Here is a 22,789-nt window from a genome sequence, read left to right as displayed (position 1 = left end):
TTTCACCAATGTGATTAGTTAGTTAGTATTATCCTATTGTGACTCTAATTTGCACTTCCATTATACTAACCTGGTTGGGCACATTCTAATTTGCCTCATGTGGATTTCCTCATTTGTTCAGGGCTTTTGAAAATTATTTTACAAATATGTTTTCCCAATGTGTGCCTTGTCTTTTCACCCTTCTTATTGTGTATTTTCATGAACTGAAGTCTATGTTTTAAATGTAGTTGCATCCATGTAGGGGAGGCAAAACTTCACCTCTACCCTTTTAGGGTCTCTGGCTGGGACTGAGAAGTAAATTGATGTTAAACAGACTAACAAGAAAAGGCATACAGATTTTTACATGTGCATGTAGGAAAGTGAAGACCCAAAGAAGCAGTTAGAGTCAAAGCTTATACACTAACTTGTACAAAGAGTAGCAAATTGTGAAAATGACAAGACAGAGGGAATTGGGACAGAGCAGTCAATAGTGGAGAAGTGACTAGAGAAGATAAGGGTTAGTTTAACAAGGTGTGTTTGTATAAATTTCCCTCATCCTCAATTCCTGTATCTGGTGATAAAGGTATTTCTTTCCTTCTAATAAAGGGAGGACATCTTTCACATCTTTCAAGATCACTGTCCTGGGCACTTTGATATGTGTGTTTTCATTTCTCTTCACTTTTTAGACTCCAGGAGATTCAGAAAAATGCTTGGAAACAGCATTATACGCAAAGCATAGAATGAAATAGAATTTTCCTCTTCTTCATGATTTCAAAAACCCAGCTTCTATATTGTATTTCCAGAAAGATGAGCCTAGGGAGGGGCTTTGTTGGATGGCTATGAATGGTAGAAAAAGGAAGGAACAGATTGGAGTAACAGAAAATGGAATACATAGTTAATGTAGAAAATGCCTCAGGTTTTCAGCTTAAGTGACCAGGTGGATGGGGTGACATTCACTGATGAAGCAGTCAGAGAAAGAACAAAACACAAACTTGGGACTCTTATTTGAGGGGGGTGTGGAATTAAGTTTATTTATTTATTTTATTTTATTTTATTTACTTTTTATTTATTTTTGAGGAGGTACTGGGGATTGAACCCAGGACCTTGTGCAGGCTAAGCATGCACTCTACTCCTTGAGCTATACCCTCCCCCACCCCAAACTCGGGACTCTTTGATTGCAAGTGACAGAAACCTACTGCTTTTATCTATCTCCAACTAGTCTAAGACTGAAGAAAAAAAAAAAAAAGAGAGAGAGAGAAAGAGAGAGTTAGGGCTACTTAGTGGCTATTTGATGGCTCATCAAAACAAAAAGACCAGGGTTGGGTTGGTTTAAGGCACAGCTATGCCCAGGAGTTGAAATTATTTTCACGGCTTCATTTTTCACAATTTCTCTGTTTCTTTCTGTTCGTGGTCTCTATTCTCTCCTACTGTCCATGGCTTTCTCCTCATGGCTAAGGAAGACAATTTACATTGTTCTTTAAGGTCATGAGTCCAGAGAAGTAGATTGAGGAAACATCTCCTAGGATAGCCTGGCAGAAATTTCCAGAATAGGTTTTAACTGGTTGGCTTGTGTCACAGTGCACCCAGATCTGTCTGATTATGGAACCCATATTCTTCATCACTACTGAATACTATCTTAGCACTAGCCTTTAAAAAAATTGTTTAGTCTGCCTTCCCATTAGAGTCTAACCTCTTTAAAAGCAAAGAATCATTTATTTTTTACCCTGAGGATCTAGCACTGTGCTTAGCACATGGTACTGCATGCTTTAAAAAATGTGTGTAGGACTTAACTGAAATAGACAAACTTAAACTCTGACAGATGACATGTAAACTGAGTTAATTCAGTATCTCGTAATTACAGCTAAGTGGTAAAATAAGAAAACACAAGGTGAATGAATTAAAGGATAGAAAAATCATGGAACACTAACACGGTTTCTGTGAAGTTAAATCATACTAGTCTACTAGAGTTCTCTAAATATGCAGTAGACAAAAGGACAAGGTGAAACCAGCAGAATTTACTTGGCTTTTCAAAACAGCCTTTGATAGATGTTCACATCAAAAGCTTTTAGAAAAATGGTCCTGGGATTTTAGAATGCTATTGTTGGTATCGTTTTAATTTTGTTAAATTGTGTAGACAGAATTAAAGTCAAGCAATGAAGGTTAGGAATAAATGAGAAAGTATAAACAGTGGTGGCTGGTCTTATTTAATATTTAATAAATTATCAAGAGGTGGTTTGGACAATGGAATCTTTAGTTTGCATATAACAGCTTTCAGTTAATGCAATCTTTAGCTGAAGACAAGGGCAAAATAATGGAAAATAACGGTAGGTGTCTTGAATATAGGTAAGATTCAATTACGTATTTAGGGGAATTATAACAGTATAGGAGAATAGGAGGTGGGCACCCACCCAGAGCCAATCCTTTGCTCCAACTAAAGGGGCCTATTTCTCTTGTTTTTTCTCACTTTTCCATGTACTTCTTATCTCCTGCACACACGTGTGCTCAGCTGAAGAGACCCGTACCAGCTAGAGGAGATCATTTTTCGGACAAGGGAATACTACAATGTCAGCTAAAATCTTCAAACCGTCAAGGATTGGAGTTGGAGACACATGAGGTGTATGGGGGAAAAAAATGAAATAATGCAAATGGGAAATAAATATCTTTCTAAGGAAGAAAGGAAGTGATGAATGAAGAAGATATATTTTCACAATAAAGATATATCAAATCTGAAGAAAGTCCAGAGAAAAGAAACGATCATATTCAAAGAGATATAAAGTCCTTCCATTGAAGGATGTAAAAAAAAAAAGAAACCCAAAACTTAAATCTTCCAACCAAATGAGAAATGTATAAAATAATAAAGGACCAAAAGATGGTTAAAAACACATCACAAAATTTAAAATTGCTCTTATTCTTTTAAGCTTAGAGGCACTTTGAGAACAACAACAAAAAAATCTCAAGCATGACTCAGAAAACTTGTTTCTCAAAGGGTGGATAGCGATTGACAATGCAAATACTTTAAAGAGGGTTTTAAATAAATTCCCAGAGGACAAACACATGATGTATTGCTAAGACCTGTCAGAGAACTGTGAGGGATAATATGCCTGGTGACCAGGGTCAGGATGTCTGGGTTCTAGTCTTGGCTTGCCTACTTACGAATGCTGCATGTGCGCCCCAGGGCAAACGACTTAGCATTTTCGAGACTATCTCCTTAGCTGTAAAACGGCGGTAATAATACCTGTTCCGACTACCTCAAAGGATAGTTTTGGTGTTCAAAGGAGGCTATGTATTTAACAGTGTTTTGCTAACTGTAAGGTGCTCCATAAATATGTTTCTGTTAGTGCATCGCTTAAATGATCGCAAACTCCCAGAAAAGGAGCATCCAGGGAGAGTGATTTGGCTCTCCCATGTGGCGCCTGTCTGCTTTCATCAATTCTCATCCCTCTTTTACGGGGGTATCTTGCTGAGGGAAACTTTTCAGTGTCTGATTTTTTTTTTAATCCATTATACAACTAGCAAGGTGGTGTCTGTAGAAGTACTATACAGACAGGGCTTAAGATAAATGTTAAGAAGACACCGAAAAGCCAAGGCTGTAAAAAAGGACTTTTGCGCGGAAGCGCAGTCTTCGCTTTGAGAAAGATCCATTGTGAGCGACAGATCAGAATGCCAGCGGTCGAATGGCAACATGAATTGGTAGAACTGGCCGTCCAGTAACATAGTTATTATATTTCCATTCTGACAGATTTAACGATTTGCCACAGTTTCCTAGAATAAGCAAGATGCTGCAACCGGCTTCAAACTCCAAGCGGAAAGCGGGAATAAAGCGCGCGCACTCGGCTCCGACCGCTCCCGGGTCCCGCGAACGCGCCTCCCGGCCCGCCCCGGCGCGCGCGCCGCCGCCGGCCCACGTGACCCCGGGCGCGGCGACGGCGGGGGCGGGCGGGAGCTCGGGCCGGCTCCGCAGCGCCGCGCAGGCGCCCCAGGGCCGCACCGAGGCGAGCCCCTCCTGCTCCCTCTAGGAGTCAAAATGGCGGCGAGGGGAACCTGGAGAAGCCCCGGAGCCTGAGCCACTGACAGGAGCGGAGAGGGTGGAGGAGGCGGCGGCAGGAGGAGGATGGCCCGGGGCGCTGGCGCCGGTGCGGACGGCGGTGCTGGTGGCGGCGGCGGCGGCGGGGGCGACGGCCGCGGTCCCAGCGGCGGCAGCAGCAGCAGCAGCGGCGGGAGGAGCCTCCGGGGTAAGTGTCCCTCGGTGTCTGTGAGGCTGTGAGCCGAGGCTGTGCCCGGCGCGGCGCTGGGCGTCCCGGCGAGGAAGGGGGCTGTGCGTGGGGGTTGGGGGGGCGCTGGGGCCGGGCCGCCGCGGGAAGTGCGGGGCCGCTGGCGGGGAAGGGGCAGTGGTCCGTCTGGGGCTGAGGTGGCGGTGGTGGCTGACTGACCGGTCCTGGTGCGCTCCCAGGGGCGAGCTGGGCTGTGCGCCGCCGTCCCGGGGGCAGAGGAGCGAGGTGTGGCGCTCGGGGCGGGGAGAGGGGCCTGAGGTGGCCGCGGCGGTGGCCTGGCCGGCTCTCCGCTCGGGGCTCCGAGGGGCGGGACCTGCTGCTCCCAGGACTCCGGGAAACCGCTCCCGAGACTCGGACGCGTGTTTATCTGGCTGCGGGGCTGCGACCGCCTCGGGGTGGGCGTGAGAGCGGCGGGCCGGAATCGGGGGGCGGGGGGCAGGCCTGTGGACCTCTGCTCCCAGGGGGAGAAGTTAGATTGTCCGGGTAAGTTACTGTTTCGGGATCAAACTGAAATTGCGTTTTGACAGGTTGGGAGAGAGACAATACCGAGTGTTTGATAAAGGAGACTGTACTTGGAGTACTTGTGAGGCTAAAAGCATGCATTTTCCCATGTCTCGTCATTTGCATAGCTGTTTACTAGCCTTACCCCGAGGTTGAGAACTTTATCATCATTTTTTGAAAGAAGCTCTGAGGAGTGTTGTTTCTGCTCTGAACTACAAAAGCACCTCTTCACATACCAGCACAGATAATAAGTAACTCTGGATTAGGCCTAATTTGCAGAAACAGTCTTGGCTTTCTTTACCAGAGAACTGTTCCTTCTACTAAAACATCTCACAGTAATGAGGAAATAAGCATTTTTACAGAATTACTTCGTTTTTCAACTAACAGAGTTTTTTGTCTCTGAGTAGCCTCCATTTCTGTTAGGTTGCTGAAATCAATTACTTTCTTCCGGAAATGTGGATGAAAGATTTGAAATTGCAAGAATCTTACATGTTAATGGCAGCTTTGATTAAACTTGTCCTGGAATTATTGAGTCGGAAAAACCTTTAGCGATCTGGTGTGACTTGTTTTAGAGCTGGGAAACTAGGCCCAGGAAGATAAGTGACTCGCTGTAGGTCTTACAGCTGGCAGGGATTGGACCAAAACTAGAATCTAGGCCTCTCTCCGCCCCACTTAGAGAGTTCTTTTTACTACACTTTTGAGCCTCTTATTCTTCATTGATTGCATTCTTCACTACCAGTACCCATCCTCATCCCCGGGTCTTTGTGCAGTAAAGTTGAAAGGAGAAAAGAGAGAGCACCTCACTCTGACTCTTGACAGTTGCTGTCAGTTACCACAAGTAACATGAAGATTTTTTTTTTCCTGACCTGAATTTAATAAAAACTGACAGATTTTTTCATTAAGAGTTTTCAAAGGCCTGTGACTGTATGTCCAGTTACAGCATGGCTCATTTTTGCATGCATTCAGTAAAACCATAGGTCAGTATTCTGTCCCACAAAACCTAACTACTTTATTGTTCAGTGTTTCAACACCAGCGTTTAAACAAGTTCTTTGTGTATCAGACTCTAATTTTAGGCTTTGAAAAAACCTGTGTTGTATTTGCCAGGTTCTACCACCTGGTTTCCACATAGCTTCTTGAGTCACAGCAGTTTTTCTTTGTTGTGTGTCACAGATTAACCTTTAGAAATACAATCATGTCGAATGATTCTGGTATCATATTCTAGTCATTGAAACTCATACACCAAAATTGTACCTTGTATTCAGTTACACAGGTAATTATTGAAGATCTGCTTTGTATTTTGCAGTACTAGATGCTACAGGAGGAAAAGAAACAACTGTAATATAATGACTTTGCCCTCAGGAAAGATAAGATGTACCCCTGTGAGTCTAGAAAACCATCTCGTAAGTTCTGTCGATACAAAGAATGCTGTATGTGTTCTGGTTAGAGGGAGATGAGTGAGGTCTCAGGAGCCTAAATAACTTCCTGGAACACTTGGGACTTGAGCTAGCTTCTGTAAGGATTTAGATTTACAGAGAGATTGAAGCAGTTACTTTGTGAGGAAAAGCAAGAATATAGTGTGGAGATTAGCTTTAGGGGAGGGGAATAGAGAGGGAACTAAGATGAGCTGACACTGAATTTCCTTGAGAAGACAGTAGACAGTTGAAAGGATATCTGTCTGTAGAAGGATTTGAGTACTGGATTGAGAAGATTTGGATTTTTATTCTCTTGTGCAAGATATGGGGAACCTTTGAAAGTTTGGAGGCTAGACATTAATGTGATAAAACAGCAAGATGCACCTGTCAGTGATGTGTTGGTTGCGTTAGAATGAGGAGAGAGTGGAATGAACCAGGGACAGTAGTAATGAGGAAATAAGCATTTTTACATAGCTGTTGCAGTTACCTGGGTATAAAGAGGTGAGATCCTACACTAGGATAGAGTCAGTAGGAAAGATCATAGCAGATATTATTTTTGTTTTTGTTTTTTTATTTTGGCAAAATATGTATAACATGAAGTTTGCCATTTTTACCAGCTTTAAGTGTACAATTTTGTGGCATTAAGAACACTCACATTGTTCTGCAGTGGTCACCACCATCCATCTCCAGAACTCTTTTCATCTTCCCCAACTGAAACTCTGTACATGGTAAACACTAGCTCCCCGCATCCCTTTATTCTCAGTCCCTGGCATCTGCCATTCTATTGTCTCTATGAATTTGACTACTTTAGGTATCTCATATAAGTAGAATCATACAGTATTTGTCCTTTTGTGGCTGGCTTATTTCACTTAGCATAATGTTCATCTATGTTGCAGCATTTGCCAGAATTTCCTTTTTTAGGGCTGAATAATATTCCATTGTATGTATATGCTACATTTTGTTCATCTGTTTACTGTCCATCGATGCTTGGTGTGCTTCCACTTCTGGGCTATTTATTGTATGAATGTGCGTGTACAAATATCCGTTTGAGTCTATGCTTTCATTTAGGTAAATATCCAGAAAAGTTTATATTCCCACCAGCATGCACGACAGTTCTGATTTCTCCACATCCTCATCAACACTTGTTTTAATCATTTTGATAACAGCCATCCTAGTGGGTGTAAAGTGATATCTCACTGTGGTTTTCACTTGCGTTTCTCTGATGATTAGTGATGTTATCATCTCTTGTGCTTATCAGCCTTTTGTGTATCTTCTTTGGAGAAATGATCTATTTAAATTCTTTGCCCATTTTATTTTTTTAAATTTATTTATGTATTTTACAATACCATATTTTTTAATTGAAGTATAGTTGATGTACAATATTACATGTTACAAGTATACAATATAGTAATTCACAATTTTAAAAGGTTTATAGTTACTATAAAATATTGCCTATATTTCCCCATGTTATATAGTACATCCTTGTAGCTTTTTTATACTGATAGTTTGTACCTCTTAATATTCCACCTCCATCTTGCACCTCCCCCTTCCCTCTCCCCACTGCTAACCACTAATTGCTTCTCTACATGAGTCTGTTTCTTTTCTGTTGTATTCACTAGTTAGTTGTATTTTTTAGACTCCAAATGTAAGTGATATCTTATAGTGTTTGTCTTTCTCAGTATGACTTATTTCACTTAGCATAATGCCCTCCAAGTCCATCCATGCTGTACACCAGAATCTAATACAACATTTTAAAGCAACTATACTTCAATTAAAAAGCAAACAACCAGGCAACCAACTCATTTAAAATATGGGCAGAAGAACTGAACAGACATTTTTCCAAAAGAGGAAATGCAGATGGTCTACAGGAACATGAAGAATTGCTCAACATCACTAATACCACGGAAATTCTTTGTCCATTTTTTAATCAAGTTTTTTTTGTTGTTGTTGAGTTGTAGTTCTTTATATATTCTGGATACCAGTCCTTTATCAGATATATGATTTGCAAGTATTTTTGCCATTTCATGCATTGTCTTTTCACTCTGTAGAGTGTACTTTGATGCACAAAAGTTTTTAATTTTAATGCGGTTGCTTATATTTTTAGTGTCATATTCAAGAAATTATTGCCAAATCCAGTGTCATGAAGCTTTCTCCCTTTAAAACTCTTCTAAGCATTCCTCTCTCCCCAGATTCCTACATTTAGGTCTTGACATATGGATATCTAGTTTTCCCAATACCATCTGTTTAAAAGATGGTCTTCTTTCCATTGAATGGTCTGGCATCCTTGTCAAAAATCACTTTATCATACATTCGAGGGTTTATTTCTGAACTCGATTATGTTCCATTGGTCTATAAGTTTGTCTTTATGCCAGTACCACACTGTTTTGATTACTCTAACTTTATAGTGAGTTTTGAAATCAGAAGTGTGAGGCCTCTAACATTGTTCTTTTTCAGAATTGTTTTGTCTGCCTGTGGGTCTCTTGAGATTTCATATGAAGTTTAGGATAGATTTTTCTATTTTTGCAAAAAATGCCATTGGGATTTTTTTTGATAGAGGTTGCATTGACTCTATAGATTGTTTGGAGTAGTGTTGACATGTTAATATTAAGTCTTCCATTCCATGAACGCCAGGTATCTTTCTGTTTATTTGTGTTTAATTTCTTCCCACATTTTGTGTTTGTCAGTGTGAAAGTCTTTCATCTCCTTGGTTAAATTTACTCCTAAGTATTTTATTATTTTTGGTATTGTTGTAAATAGGATTGATTTCTTAATTCCTTTTTGGATTGTTTATTGTTAGCGTTTAGAACAAAACTCATTTTTGTGTGTTGATTTTGTATCCCGCAGCCTTACTGAATTCATTTATTCTGAAAGATTGTGTGTGTGTGTGTGTGTGTGTGTGTGTGTGTGTAATCTGTAGAGTTTTCTACATATGAGATAAAGTTGTTTTTGAATAAAGGTAATTTTACTTCTTCCTTTCCAATTTGAATGCCTTTTCTTTCTTTTTCCTGCCTAATTACTCTGACTAGGACTTACAGTACAATATTGAATAGAAATGGTAAAAATGCACATCCTTGTCTTGTTCCTGATCTCAGAGGGAAAAGCCTTCAGTCTTTGATCATTGAGTATGATGTTAGCTGTAGATTTTTCATATATAACCTTTATTATGTGGGAAGTTTTCTTATGTTCCTGGTTTGTTGAGTTTTTAGCAGGTATGTTTTAAGGAAAAAATACTCAGTTATGGGTGCTGAGTTTCTAACCTGGTGAAAGAAAATTTTTTTGTCCTTTGCACAATAATATATATTGCCAAGTTGATGTTTTAAGCATCGTCTGTACATTTGCAGTCATGTTTTGGCTGAAGAAAAATAGTATTATGGTTATTCAGTAGGGAAGACTGACACAAATCAAATAATCATACAAATGTATGCCTGAATAACTATGGTACAGTTTTGCTTTCAGCTGTATTTCCAGCATCTAGCATAGTGCCAGGCACATAGGTCCTCCAAAAGTTAGTAATTTAATTTAGAACTAGAAGACTAAGATTTAACCCAATAAGCTAAAAAATGTATTGTTTATAATTTTTAATGGAAAGTGTTAATTCTTTTTTAAACCATGTTTTCTGTTAACTCAATCTTGGTACACTGGTAATAAAACTAGATCAGACTTCACTCTAACAAGAAACAGGCAAGCGACTTTTTCTAAAACAACTATGTTTTTAAAAGTGAGACAACCTTTTTCTTTTTAAGTTGCAGCTAGTGGAAGTTGGTTTTCAGAATCCAAAATTCAAAGGGAAGCCTAATTTAGAAGAAACTTTTTAAGTGACTGCTAACTTCAGATTTATAATGAAATTCAAACATTCAATACCTAGTTTATTTGCAAAACAAGTTCAAAATTTTTTAAAGTAAGCTTCGGTTCTTTTACTTTTTTTATTTAAAACATTTTGACAGTCTAAATTTGGCATTGCAAATTGAGTCTTTCACTATCTCAAATGATATATAAACTTCAAAAACATACAAAGTTTTATAAATTGACTTTAAATCCATGTAATGAATGTTATGTTGAAGTTGGAATAAATAGGAATCACTTTAATTCAATACACAGAATATCCTTTAAATCACAGGTTTCAAAAAAGTCTCATTTGTTGAGCATTGTTGGAGTTTTTAGATATAGTTGTGATGCAATAGAACAATGGACTGGGAATCAAACCTCCATTCAGATTCTAATTACTATTTATAGTTCTGCAATCTTAAGCAAGCCATTTAAGCCTCTCTGAGGCTTAATTTTCCTCATCTGTAAAAGGGGAAAAATGAATACACACACAATATTTTACATAGCAGCTTTGCCACTTTGTATTTTTCATTCCTTTCTTTCCTTCCCTATTACCACTTCCTTACTGTTCTGGACTGTTTATTGGACAGACTACCAGTCAAGTCTGCCATTTGTTCTCCCACTTTCCGTTCCCTTCTCTGACTATTCTCTGTATTACTACCACACATTTTAAAAAAACCCAGTGGGAGCATGTTACTTCCCTACTTAGACCACCTGTGTTAACTTCCCATTGTCTGCTAGATAAAGTCCAAACTCATAAAAGTTTGTAGACTGTGTCCAGCCTTAGATTTCTCGTCACTCCAACCATACCCAGCTGTTTCTTATTCTATATACTTCTGTTTTTCATGTGTTTATCCCAGTGCTTGGAGTTCTCCTTATTCTTTGCCATCCAGGATGAAGATGACTCATCACCCATTCCTGGGGTAGATTTTGATCACTCCAAGCCATTCAAGGCATTTTCCTGTAAAATATTATTTTTGCCAGTTAGATTGAAAGGAAGGAGATATTCTGTTTCTGGAGGAGAAGATTTTTTCCCCCTGTCATATGTGAATAAGAGAACATGCGGCCCTAGTCACAACTGACAGCCGTCTTATGACCACAAGAGATGGTGAAACATGTCCTGAGGATGGCAGAACAGAAAGGTAGAATGAACATAGGTCCCTGATAACATCATTTAGGGCATGTATTGTACTAGACATGAGACTTTCCCTACTGTGGGATTTCTCCTCATGAATAAATTTCTATTGTTTAAGCCAGTTCTTCGAAGTTATTTGCCATCTCAAATCTCCTGATTCATATAGTCACCTTTATTCTTCAAGACTCAGTTCAAAAGTTACTTATACCATTAGTCATACACTTACTCTCTTAGTCCTTTGGACCTTTTTTCCAGCCCTTGCTGTACTATATTATCATCACTTGCTTATATGTCTGACTCTTCCACATAACTGTGTACTTTGAGCCAAAACCTACAGGATGTATGTAGCACAGTGTCTGGTACATTATAGATATTCAGTGAGTTGTTAGGATGGAATGATAACATGAGAAAGTGCTTTGTAAATAATTTTTTAATAAATATGAGATATGTTATTGTGTTTAAAACTAAAGTGAAATGGAAAAATCAATTAGGCCAAACATGCAAAGTGTTCTTTGCTTGCCTATAATTGTTTTGTGAAAACACTCACTTGGATAAAAAGTTTGACAGTCTCTTCTGGCTACAATCCTTTAATTTTATGAAAAAAATCTTACCCACTAAAGCAGGAATCATGGAAGGAGCAATAATGAATTGTGTTGTTACTGTGCAGTTTCCTTCCTTCTGTAGGAGGTGATTGAATGCCAGAACAACTTTAAGTATACTGTGTCTTTTTTTCCTCTGTATTTTGAAATTATACTTAATTAACTTATGTTTTATCTGAGATTTGTGAGTTGTTCTTTAGAGAAAAATTCCATAATATGCTTCACAAGACCTAATTCTTGTCTTCAGACTTTCCCAGAATATTTCTTGCTTGCTTGAGATTAGACATGAGAATTTTCTGGTAAGCAAAAAAGCTTTGTGGCAGAACTAGGTGAGTTTGTAGTGAATGTTAGTAATAGCTTATGACAGAGAAGTCTCATTATAGCCTTAATTACAAAGTCATTGTTCTGTCACATGCTGCAACAATAAAGTCTGACAAAGGAGGAAGGATGGTGAAGAAGAGTTGTGTACTTGGTATACTTCACCAATTGTTGGCTTCAGTCATATAAAACTTTGACATAGTAATTTGTAGTTATTTTTAAAACAAGGTAAAGAGGAATGCAGTACAATTAGAAATTGTAATATCATGTGTTGGGATGATTATGAAAAGACAAATTTGTCTATGAAGAACAGCCTTCTTATTTTGATGTCTAGTTGTTTGTTACCTTTGTACATTAAAGTAACCTCACTTTACCCTAGTTTCCACATCTGTGAAATGAACAGTATCATTCTCCTTAGGGTTCTTCCTTGATTAATTAAGGTAATCTATGTGAAAATACAATATGGTGTTCTAACATAGATGCTCAGGTATTCCTTTTTTCTTCATCAACTTTTCTAAATTAAGCAAATACTTTTAATGCTGTTTGGATTTCAACTTTTGAGAATGTAAGCCAAGATCTCTTCTCTGTACGAGTGCGTTCTTTCCGTTTTGTGGGCCTATTAATTCTTGAATGAGAAAAAGTCTGTCAGTTCAAGCAAAGGTGTGTGTGCATGTGTGTATTTTTTTTTACTTAACAACAAAAAACTCTCTACAATAAAGTTCAAACTCCCTTTCATGGATCATATGGCTTTTTCTTATCTAGCTTCTGTTTCTTCTCTGGGCTTATACGTTTGTTCTGCCAAACCCCTTCCCACTACACTCTACATATAGAATTGCTTTTATTTCCTCAGAGAACCAGGTTTTGTTCTTTCCTTGGGCCTTCACGTAATCAGTTCCCTCTGCTGGTTAGAGCACTATTTTGATATCCCACCCCTACCCCCATTACCTTCACCAAGAAAAGGGAAGAGTTCACACGATTGTCAGTTTTAGATCTTACCTCAGATGTCACTTTCTCAACAACTCCATAAGGTAAATACTTTTATTATCATTAGACACAGAGAAGATAAACAGTTTGCCCACGATCACAAAGCTTATAGATGACAGAGCTGGATCCAGAACTAGACAGTTTGGCTCCATGGTGCATCTTCACTAATCTGTACTTCCTCTACATTGTAATTGCCTATTTACCAGCTTGTCCCTAAGTAATTTAAAAGGAAAAAGTATTTCTATGTTGTTCATTGTTATAGCCTCATGTGTTTATTATTAGCATATAGTAAGTGCTCAGAAAATGTTTAAATGAGTGAAAATTCTCTTATTTGAGAGCAGAATTTTTGATAAAATTCCTCTCAATACCTTTCTCATAATACATGTCAGTAAGTAGTCTTTTCATGCTTAAGATACAAAGTGAAATTTATATGATCAAGTTAATTGTGGCTTTGAAATATATTGTTCTACTAACCAAAGATACAGTCCCACTTTTATAATCACTGTTAACTCCTTTTAGTCTTTTATAACAATATTACTTGACATCTTAAACTGGTGCTTTTGTAGGGCTCCTTTTCACATGGTATCCCTATGAACTGTTAAAGTATAGATCATTTGTAACTGATTTCCAAATGGTACATAGGAAATTTTATAAAATAAAATTACACTAGTATATGGACTCTGATTATTTATATCTATTAACCTTTTAATAGATGTGATTGCTGTACATATATGGAACTTAGAAAAAATAGAAGTAACCATATTATAAACCTTGACAGTATCCCAAAAAATAAGTGATGTATCTGTGTCGAATAGTCACAGGGTAAATAATGATATAAGACATGCATATTGTTATTCATGTTTATGAGAGAAATTGGAATGTTGTTATATTTCAATACACTTTTCAAACAAATAATTCCTTGAAGCTGTTTCCAGCATCATGTTTTAATCAGGGTCACTAGGTAGAGAACCAGAAAAGTCTTCCTCCTCCATGCATGTTCTCTCTTCAAAGACTTTGCTTCTTTGGTTAATCATTCTCTCTTGTGTATCCCTTATGCTCCAGTATAGGGTTTCTCAGCTTTGCCACTGTTGACATTTGGGGCCAGGTAATTCTTTGTATGGGGGACTATCCTTGCATTGCACAATGTTTAGCAGCATCCCAGCTCACTAGATACCAATAGTACCCTCAACCCTAGTTGTGGCAACTAAAAATGTCTCCAGGCATTGCCAAATATTCCAGGAGAACAAAGTCACCCGATTGAGTACTGATGCTTTACTACATCATCCCTGCTCATTTGTTGCAGTATCTCCCTCTCTTTCATACACACACCTTTCCAGACTTTCACATCCTCTCTACTACTGCCTCACTTCTTAGCACGTTTTGCAGTCTTTTTTAAAAAGAGTTATAAAACATCTGCTCTCTCCAAGTTTTCACTTTGGTTCAGTTTCCTCTCCAATTCTGTGAGACCACATTTTTCTGGTTTTCCTTTGCATCTCTGGCTGCTCCATTTTGGTGTGCTTTATCAGCTCTACTCACTTGGACAAGGGCATCATCTTTGCTTCTTTCTGACTTTTTCCTATCTAGTCATCAGCTGCCTTTCTTGCCTCATTTTTTTGTATATTGTCCCTTGTTTATCTAATAATTCTTATGCTAGTCTCTCTATTGAAATACCCTTACCTGTATTTCTCCATGTTTAAATTCTAACATCCTTCAAGATCCAAAGCAGGTATCATCTTTTCATGAAAGCCTTTTCTAATCACACTCCTTTAACTTCCATGCCTTGTTCCTATTCTTTCTATACTCTACTTGCTACGTTGTGTTATTTATGTATTGGAATATGTCCTGCACTAGACAGTAAGCTCATTTTTGTATCCCTGACAGTACCTGGCTAAGTGCCCTTCACATAGTTGGTGTTTAGGTAGTTCCTAAAGCAATGATTAGGAGGTAGCAGTATAGTGGAAAGGATTTATTAAAAACAGTAATGACCTGAAAGGTTGCTAAAGGTAGGAGAAAAAGACGAAAAATAAAGAAAATTTAAAACTTATCATGGAATTCTTTACATTCTCTCCTTTCATGGTTTCTGTTATATGGGCCTTTCCTGATTTCATTCTCCATTTCTAAACACCTTATTTATTAAGGACACTTATGAACCAGGCACTCTTCAAGGTACAAGGTACTTGGAATACATAGTTACTGGAAAAGGACACAGTCCTAGTACTCTAGGAACTTAGTCTCTTTGAGGATGTAGAAATCTTAACAATTAATTGTCCCTACAGAGTGATAAATACTGAAATTAAACTGTATCCAAAACTTTCTGATAGCACAGAAGAAAGGGGGTGACTTCTCAATTTGAAGTAAACCTCATTCAGATGCCACTTCTTTCTTGAAGCCTATTCTGGTCACCACCTAGCCTGATTAGTGTTTTCCATGCTTTCCTTTACTCAGTTCTCTTCCGGCTCCCAAATCATAAGCATTTCCTGTGCCTCAGTACTTAGCCTTCCGTTCATTCTTCTTTGTCCTTTTATTTAGGAAATGGATTTAGTTTCAAGGCTTCGGCTGACAGCTTTCAAATCTGTACCAGCTACAACAAAACATTTTTTGTTGTGAAATAATACGCATGCCAAGAAGCACATTAAACACATTTAAGTTTAACCTAATTTTTTAAAAAATTATTTTAAAGCTGGCACCACCCTGGTTATGAAATAGAAGAGTGTAAATGTGCCCAAAGCCCCAGTCATGCCTCTTCTCAATCACAACCACCTTCCTCTCTTAAAGATTGCCACTATTCTGCATTTTATGGTAATTTCTTCTAAAAAATAAAAAATAAAATCACTTTGTACCTGAATGCCAACTAGATATTTATTCCAGAACAATATAGTTTCATTTTGGGAGACTGGAAGACAGAGGTGGAGGGAGACATTTCACAATATTCCATTTTGTTTTTACATCAGAATCCCCGAGACCATCCCTAGGTTCACTAGGAGGACTCACAGGCTGAGCATATGGCCAGACTCATGGCTATCATTTATTACAGTATAGGATGCAAAGCAAAATGAGCAAAGGAAAAAAGGTCCATGAGGCAAAGTCTAAAGGAAAACAGGTACAAGTTTCCATGAGTTCTCTTCCAGTGGAGTCACACAGATTGCACGTAATTCCTCTGGCACTGACTTGTGACAGCACAAGTGAAATGCTGTCTAGTGGGGAAGCTCATTAGAGACTTAGCGCCCAGGGTTTTTATTGATGGCTAGTCACCAAGCATGTATCAAAATTACAGGCTCCCTGAAGGAAAGCAAATATTCAGCATAAACCATATTGTTTGTACAAACAGTCTAAGGGTAGTGAGCTGTTCTTATCAGTTAAGAAATGGTAAAAACACCAGAAGTCCAAGGTCCTGAAGACCAGCCAAGGCCAGCCCTTCAGGCAGGCGTTTTTAGGACAGCAGTTTCAGGGCTGCTGTGCTAACTTTTTTCTGGTTAATACTTCTTAATTCAAAATTTAAATAAAAACCCATTGTGTTACTTTTCTCTTAATGTATCAACACTAGCCCAGTGCAGACCTTCACTTCATTCTGCCACTATCATGTGATTGAAAGTGTGTTCCATGGAACACTACATGACCTGTTACTGGTTTTTCTTAGAAAGGTTTTCATGAAAGTTTGGGAAAGCTGAATTAAGCAAAGTTAAACAGGTTACTTAGCTGCAGGACTCTCAGCCTTCTGCAGTGATGTGTGTGACCTGGCTTTACCTGCCTGTCTTTGTCTCTTCTTACATTATCTCCATTCCTCACATCCCCTCTTATTCTGCATCAGCCACCTTGGCCTTCCTGCTGTTCCTAGAATTTGCTAAACTGTTGACTCTGCCTTAACTCCCCAGCATTACATCGCTACTACCTCTGTCAATAAATGATGTCAAGCATTATTTATATTTATGTATTGAAGTTCTCTCTTCTGTATGTTGTATGTATTCTTTATGTCTTATGGGTTTATTAATGTCAATAAATCAACTTATTCTTTCTCATAGCAGCCCATGTTTTTCATGGCATTTATCCCAATGTATAATTTTATTTTTGTAATTATTTGTTTAAATGTTCATTTCTCTCACTTGATTGTAAGCAACATGAGAACCAAGACTATTTTGTTCACTACCTCCAACACTTAGGGTAGGACATAAGTCAGTACTCAAATACTTACTTAATGAGTAATATAAACAATTCTACAAAACTGGGCTATAGTAAGTGGTGCTTCTCAAACTAACCAGGATTTTTTTTTTTTAAAAGGCTACCTTCATTGTATTTTGCAAGACTGATGTTCTGTAGAAGAACATCATTCTTTGGGAAATACTGATACGATTTAAAGTGTAAAATACTTTACATATTTAAGATTTGTGGATAGGAGTTTATACTTATTGTATATTCTTGATTGAACCTCTGTTAGGAAGATTAATTCCATGTTGTTTGTTAGATGAATTAGACTAGAAGCAGAGACCAAAATTGATTTTGTGACAATTCAATAAAGAGGTAATAAATAGTGACTTGGTCTAAGTGATTTGCAGCGAGATTGGTGAACCAGTTTGCTATAGAGAAGGATGAGGGAAAGATGCCTACAATTTTGGCCCCAGGTACCCAAGATACCTTCAGCAAATGATATTTAAATAGATTGGACTAATTGAGTTTCTTCTCCCTGAAATCATCCTCCAGTTATCTGGAAAATGTATCCATCTTGTTTCTAAGCAACACTAGATAATTGGGTTATCTTCATATTTAGGAATTCATAACATTTTTAAGTTAGCACATGAATTAATAATAACTGCTGTAAACTCTTTAAAGTCAGCTTTCTGCTGTGGTTGAAGAGTATTTTACCTACATAATGTAATTTGGAGATTATAACAAATTAAGAGAAATTTTTTGTATATTATCCTAACTACTTACATATTTATATACAACTTTGTTTTCTTTGAGGGGAAGGAGGTAGTTAGGTTCACTTATTTATTTTTTAGAGGTGGTGCTGGGAATTGAACCCAGAACCTCGGGCATGCTAATAAGCATGAGCTCTACCACTTGAGCTGTATCCTCCCACCTATACAACTTTGTTTTCTGACATAAAAATGTTTACAGCAAGAAGCATGAAACCCAGATATTACAAAAGGAAAAGCCTTATAGAATTGACTATGTAAAAAATTTAAACATTTATGACAAAAGCCATCATAGTTTTAAAAGGCTAACATGAGTATTCTCCCTTGATATTTTAACATCAATATAAAAAATGTCCAGTTTAGTAAAAAGAACAGCCACATAGAAAAATGGACAAAGATTATAAAGAAACATAGAGGCTAATAAATACGTTGAGATTTAGTTTCCCTTTCAATTTTAAAAAACAAAGATTAAAATAATGAGATCATTTTTCCTCCACCAGAGTGGCAAAGGTTAATAATGACCAGAGTTTTGATGTTCTGATGCAAAGTTGGTAGGAGTGTAAATTGCAACTTTTCTGACAGATGCATCTCCAGATTAGGAATATGTATACCCTTTTATCCAGTAATACTACTACTTGATATTTATTCTAATGGCATAATTTACAGTGGCCAAAGATAGAGGTAAAAGGGTTGCAAGACTTTATAATACTGAAAAATTGAAAATGATCGTCAGTATGGATTTGGTGAAATAAATTATGGCATAGCTACACAATACAATTCTATTTAGGGATTTTTAAAAGATAAAGTTTATATGTGGCCATGTTTTTGTATCCTTGGTATATTATGAAATGAAAATAGCTTTTTACAGAACTCTGTAAAATATTCCTACTTAAAACTATTTAAAGTTTAATTTATGTCAAAAATGCTAGAAAAGTAGAAATCAAATTGTTATTAGTTGTCTTTGTGGAAAGGGAGGTAAATTTTAAGAAATTGCTTTTTGTTATATTCTCCTCTGTGTGTGTGTGTTTAATTTAAACAACAAAGGTGTTTAATTCTCATAAGTGAATGGGGAAACATAAAGGTTCTGGGGTGGGTAGAATAGAGAAGATTTAGCAAATATCTTGTTCTTTGTATATTTTGATCTGTTCTACGATCTTTAAAATTCTTTCAGATTCAACAGTGTGAATCCCAACTTCAAATTCTCTAGTAATAGAAGACAAAAACACTTTTGGAGAGAGGAAGAAACAGCTAAAAATTACAGGGGTGATAAAAATTTTTCCTGGATTTCAATAAAGAAAATAAAATGATATTTTAATCTTATAAAATAGCAAAATTACTTGGGGAGGTGGAGATGTACATTGTTTGATGGCAGTGCGTGTGTACTGTCACCAAATAGTATGATTAGTTCTCTGTTTAAATCAGATACTCCATCTGAAAATGTTCTCTGGAGCACAGTGACTTTTCATCAGAAATTTAATGATTTATGTTAAATGTAAAAGTTGAATAATTATTTAGGGATTTAAAAATGAACAAAACTAATGATCTGTTCTTTATGCAAAAGAAATGTGAGGGTACAGAGTAAAAACAATTAGTTTTATAATTTGGAGTCTTGTAGCTAATTATCAAATTTGGAAACAATCCCCTAAAATACTACTTACATTCAAACTAATTCACATGCTTGATGTAGACATCAAGCGGTGAAACATTTGTAACATGGTTCACTTCAGCTTTTGTTTTTATTGACTGCTTACACTTAATTGTTTGCCACTTCTATTCTTAGATAACCTAATTAAATATTGATACTAATTTTATGTTTCAAAACACATCCGAATGCATCGTAGTTTTCCAGTTTAAGATTATATGTACATTTAATTTTCACAAATGAGAAAATTACTACATTTAAAAATTATTTCTAATAATTGAGTATCTTTTTTTTTTTGCTGTGAGTGTATTTTATTCTGTAAATATAAGATATTCTATGTCAGGAGGTTAGGCAATTCATCATATACACACTATTTAGTTAACATTTACAGAGCATACTATGTACTAGTCACAGTTTCATATTATTTTTCTAGTATTTTATTTCAGAATCTCAATGTTCATACAATTTGGGAGGTCCTTTTAGAAAAGCACACATCTAATAATTGAGTATCTTTTTTTAATGATTCTTTCACTGGTTTTGGTTTTCTTACCCTATTTAGAATGATCACCAGTTTTCCCTAAGCATTATTTCTAGATTGTTCATGACTCCTTGGAGATTTTTTAAAGTCATTTAAAATGCTAAGAAATAACATATTTCAGACCATGCTAAATATGCATTTATAGAGGAGATATTTTATTTTAAGAAGTATTTTATAACTAGAAATGTTAAGAACAGCAAGAATATATAGTATGAATCTGCACTATAGCCAGAGTTCTAAGAACCCAGCTCACTTAATTTATCTGCATATTTTCCCTTTTCTAGTTTTAAAAATTCTGGTTAGTCTTAAAAGAATGTTGTTAAGATTGGTGGAATGGGATGTACTTTTTAAAATATTCTTTTAAGAATGCATGTTTAATAGGAAAAAACGTATCAGTGGGAGACTGACAGCTGTTTTGAATTATAATAGGTTATATTAGAAAATGCCCACATGGGCTTAATAAGATGTTCCTAACCAAAACTCTAAGAAGTAATCTATATTTGCAGTAATATAAGTTAATTTTATAGAAAAATGCAATTTAAAAGATACTTTTATTTAATACGAATAAAAATGTTTTCTGACTTGTCTTTTTGGGGAGTGGGTAAGGGAAATACTATTTTTTTTTTCAGTGTATTTGATTTACAATGTTGTGTTAGTTTCTGGTGTACAACTTAGTGATTGAGTAATACACATATGTACATATTCTTTTTAGATTATTACAAGCTATTGAATACAGTTCCTGGTGCTATACAATAGGACCGTGTTGTTTATCTGTATTATACATAGTAGTTTGCATATGCTAATCCCAAACTCCTGATTTATCCTCCCCAAACTTTTCCCTTTGGTTTGTTTTCTATGTCTGAGTCTTTTTCTGTTTTGTAAATAAGTTCATTTGTGTCATTTTTTTTAGATTCCACATATAAGTGATACCATAAGATATTTGTCTGTCTTTGTCTGACTTTGCTTAGTATGATAATCTTTAGGTCCATCATGTTGCTGCAAATGGCATTATTTCATTCTTTTTTATGGCTGAGTAGTATTCCATTATATATATACATATATGTATACACACACACACACACACACACACACCCCACAGCTTCTTTATCCAGTCATCTGTCAATGGCCATTTAGGTTTCTTCCATGCCTTTGGCTACTGTAAATAGTGCTGCTGTGACATTGGGGTACATGTATAAGAACTATTCTTATACATGATCTTGAGCAACTAACTACAGATACACACTGTCTTATTTATAATTTGAAATTCTAAAAGTTCTGAAAACCATTTTTTAGGGAGACTCATTTAATGACAAACACTAATAGGACCTGACTTCATTTGGCAACAAAACCTGACCTGAACTAACATCACTTAGTCTAAATATTTAATATAATTTATTAAAATATTTGATTATGGGGGTAATATGACTAACCTGGGGGTGTTTACATGGTATAGAGTAAATGTTCCATGTAGTGTATTACTTTCTTTAAAGAGAAAGAGAGAGAGAGAAAGGGAAAAGAGTCTGAATTTTAGAATATATCTAGCACCCAAGGTTTCTACCTGATAAGGGATTGTGGACTTGTATTCTGAATAACTTTTAAACTGGTACTTTACTGGTGATGGCCATTAAATAAAAATTTTATTGGTAGGATTCAGATTGAGAGACAGTATAGTATGTAACATGTTATAGTTTAATTCTGTAGATAGAGTTTAAATACCAAAAATGCAGAAAGAATATATGAAAAGTAGAATAAGCTCAATGATTACTTTATAGGTATCAACTGTAAATAAAAATATACTACTTAAAATTAGATGCTAGATTAGAGAGACAGGAGGAAGAAGATACTGGCTAATTTTAGTATTGCTCATAGTAGGGAGCCAGTGGATAGTAGCCAAAAAAGAAGGAGTTTGGGGTAATATATAAAAATAGTAAAGTTAGCTCTGGGGTAGGGAGGAACTAGGTTAAGGTAGACAGGGAGAGCAACTAGTCTTTGAATATATCTTATTTTGTGGTTTTGTCTTTAGACTTACCTAAATATTTTGCAAAATTATGTAACAAAGTTAATTAAAAATGCAGTGCCTAAAAATCAAAAGTGAAGTAAAAGTGTACTTCTGTTTAGTGATGTAATCACCCAGAGCAAACTGTTCTAAGTGATTTACATATACAGTAATTTTTAGGATATCTTGAGTTGGGTATATCCTAAGGGTAAAAAGGATTGCAAAAAAAGTTTTTTCATTTATGATATTGTTGATGATTGTATTGACATTTTAATTCTTGGCTATTGTTTGTATATTGTGGGATAAAATAAATGAACAATTATGTAGGCAGCACTGAGAAAAGGATTTGGGCATGTAAGAAAGGAGAAATAGGTGTAAGGTGAATAAGATTAAAAACCCTCTAAACCTGAATTTAAATTGGAAGCATCAGTATACACTCATGATACATATGTGTATGTATTTATATACACATGTGTATAAAGTATCCTAGCTCTGTGTACTAAAAAGGCAGTCAGCACTCCTAGCACCCAGATTGTGCTTTCTAAATACCATTTCCCACTGAAAGGAATTATGGCTCCTTTAAAGGAAGCGGACTACCAGGTCTAAGACAAAAAAATACCCACAAAAAACAAGATACGCCTAGAATAAGGTGTAACCCTAGAAAGCAAAGAAGCTATC

At 36.6% G+C, this 22,789-nt stretch overlaps 1 protein-coding gene across 2 annotated transcripts in view; it reads left to right on the top strand.

Moving 5' to 3' along the window:
- Nucleotides 1-3,942: 3,942 nt before the first annotated feature.
- The window catches only part of BTBD7 (BTB domain containing 7), an 83,678-nt gene continuing 64,831 nt past the window's right edge, over nt 3,943-22,789 (top strand). Inside the window, exon 1 of one of the 2 annotated variants that reach the window (XM_032482549.1) lies at nt 3,943-4,211. The gene's annotated coding sequence lies outside the window, so the exon portion shown is untranslated. Of the gene's footprint in view, nt 4,212-4,709; nt 4,734-22,789 lie in introns of those variants that run through there. The other variant, XM_032482550.1, reaches the window with a different exon arrangement.

The sequence above is a fragment of the Camelus ferus genome, chromosome 6 (genome assembly GCF_009834535.1).
Source record: "Camelus ferus isolate YT-003-E chromosome 6, BCGSAC_Cfer_1.0, whole genome shotgun sequence".
NCBI classification, from domain to species: Eukaryota; Metazoa; Chordata; class Mammalia; order Artiodactyla; family Camelidae; genus Camelus; species Camelus ferus.
Note: the sequence above shows the minus strand (reverse complement) of the source record. Positions and strands in the feature narration are given on the sequence as shown.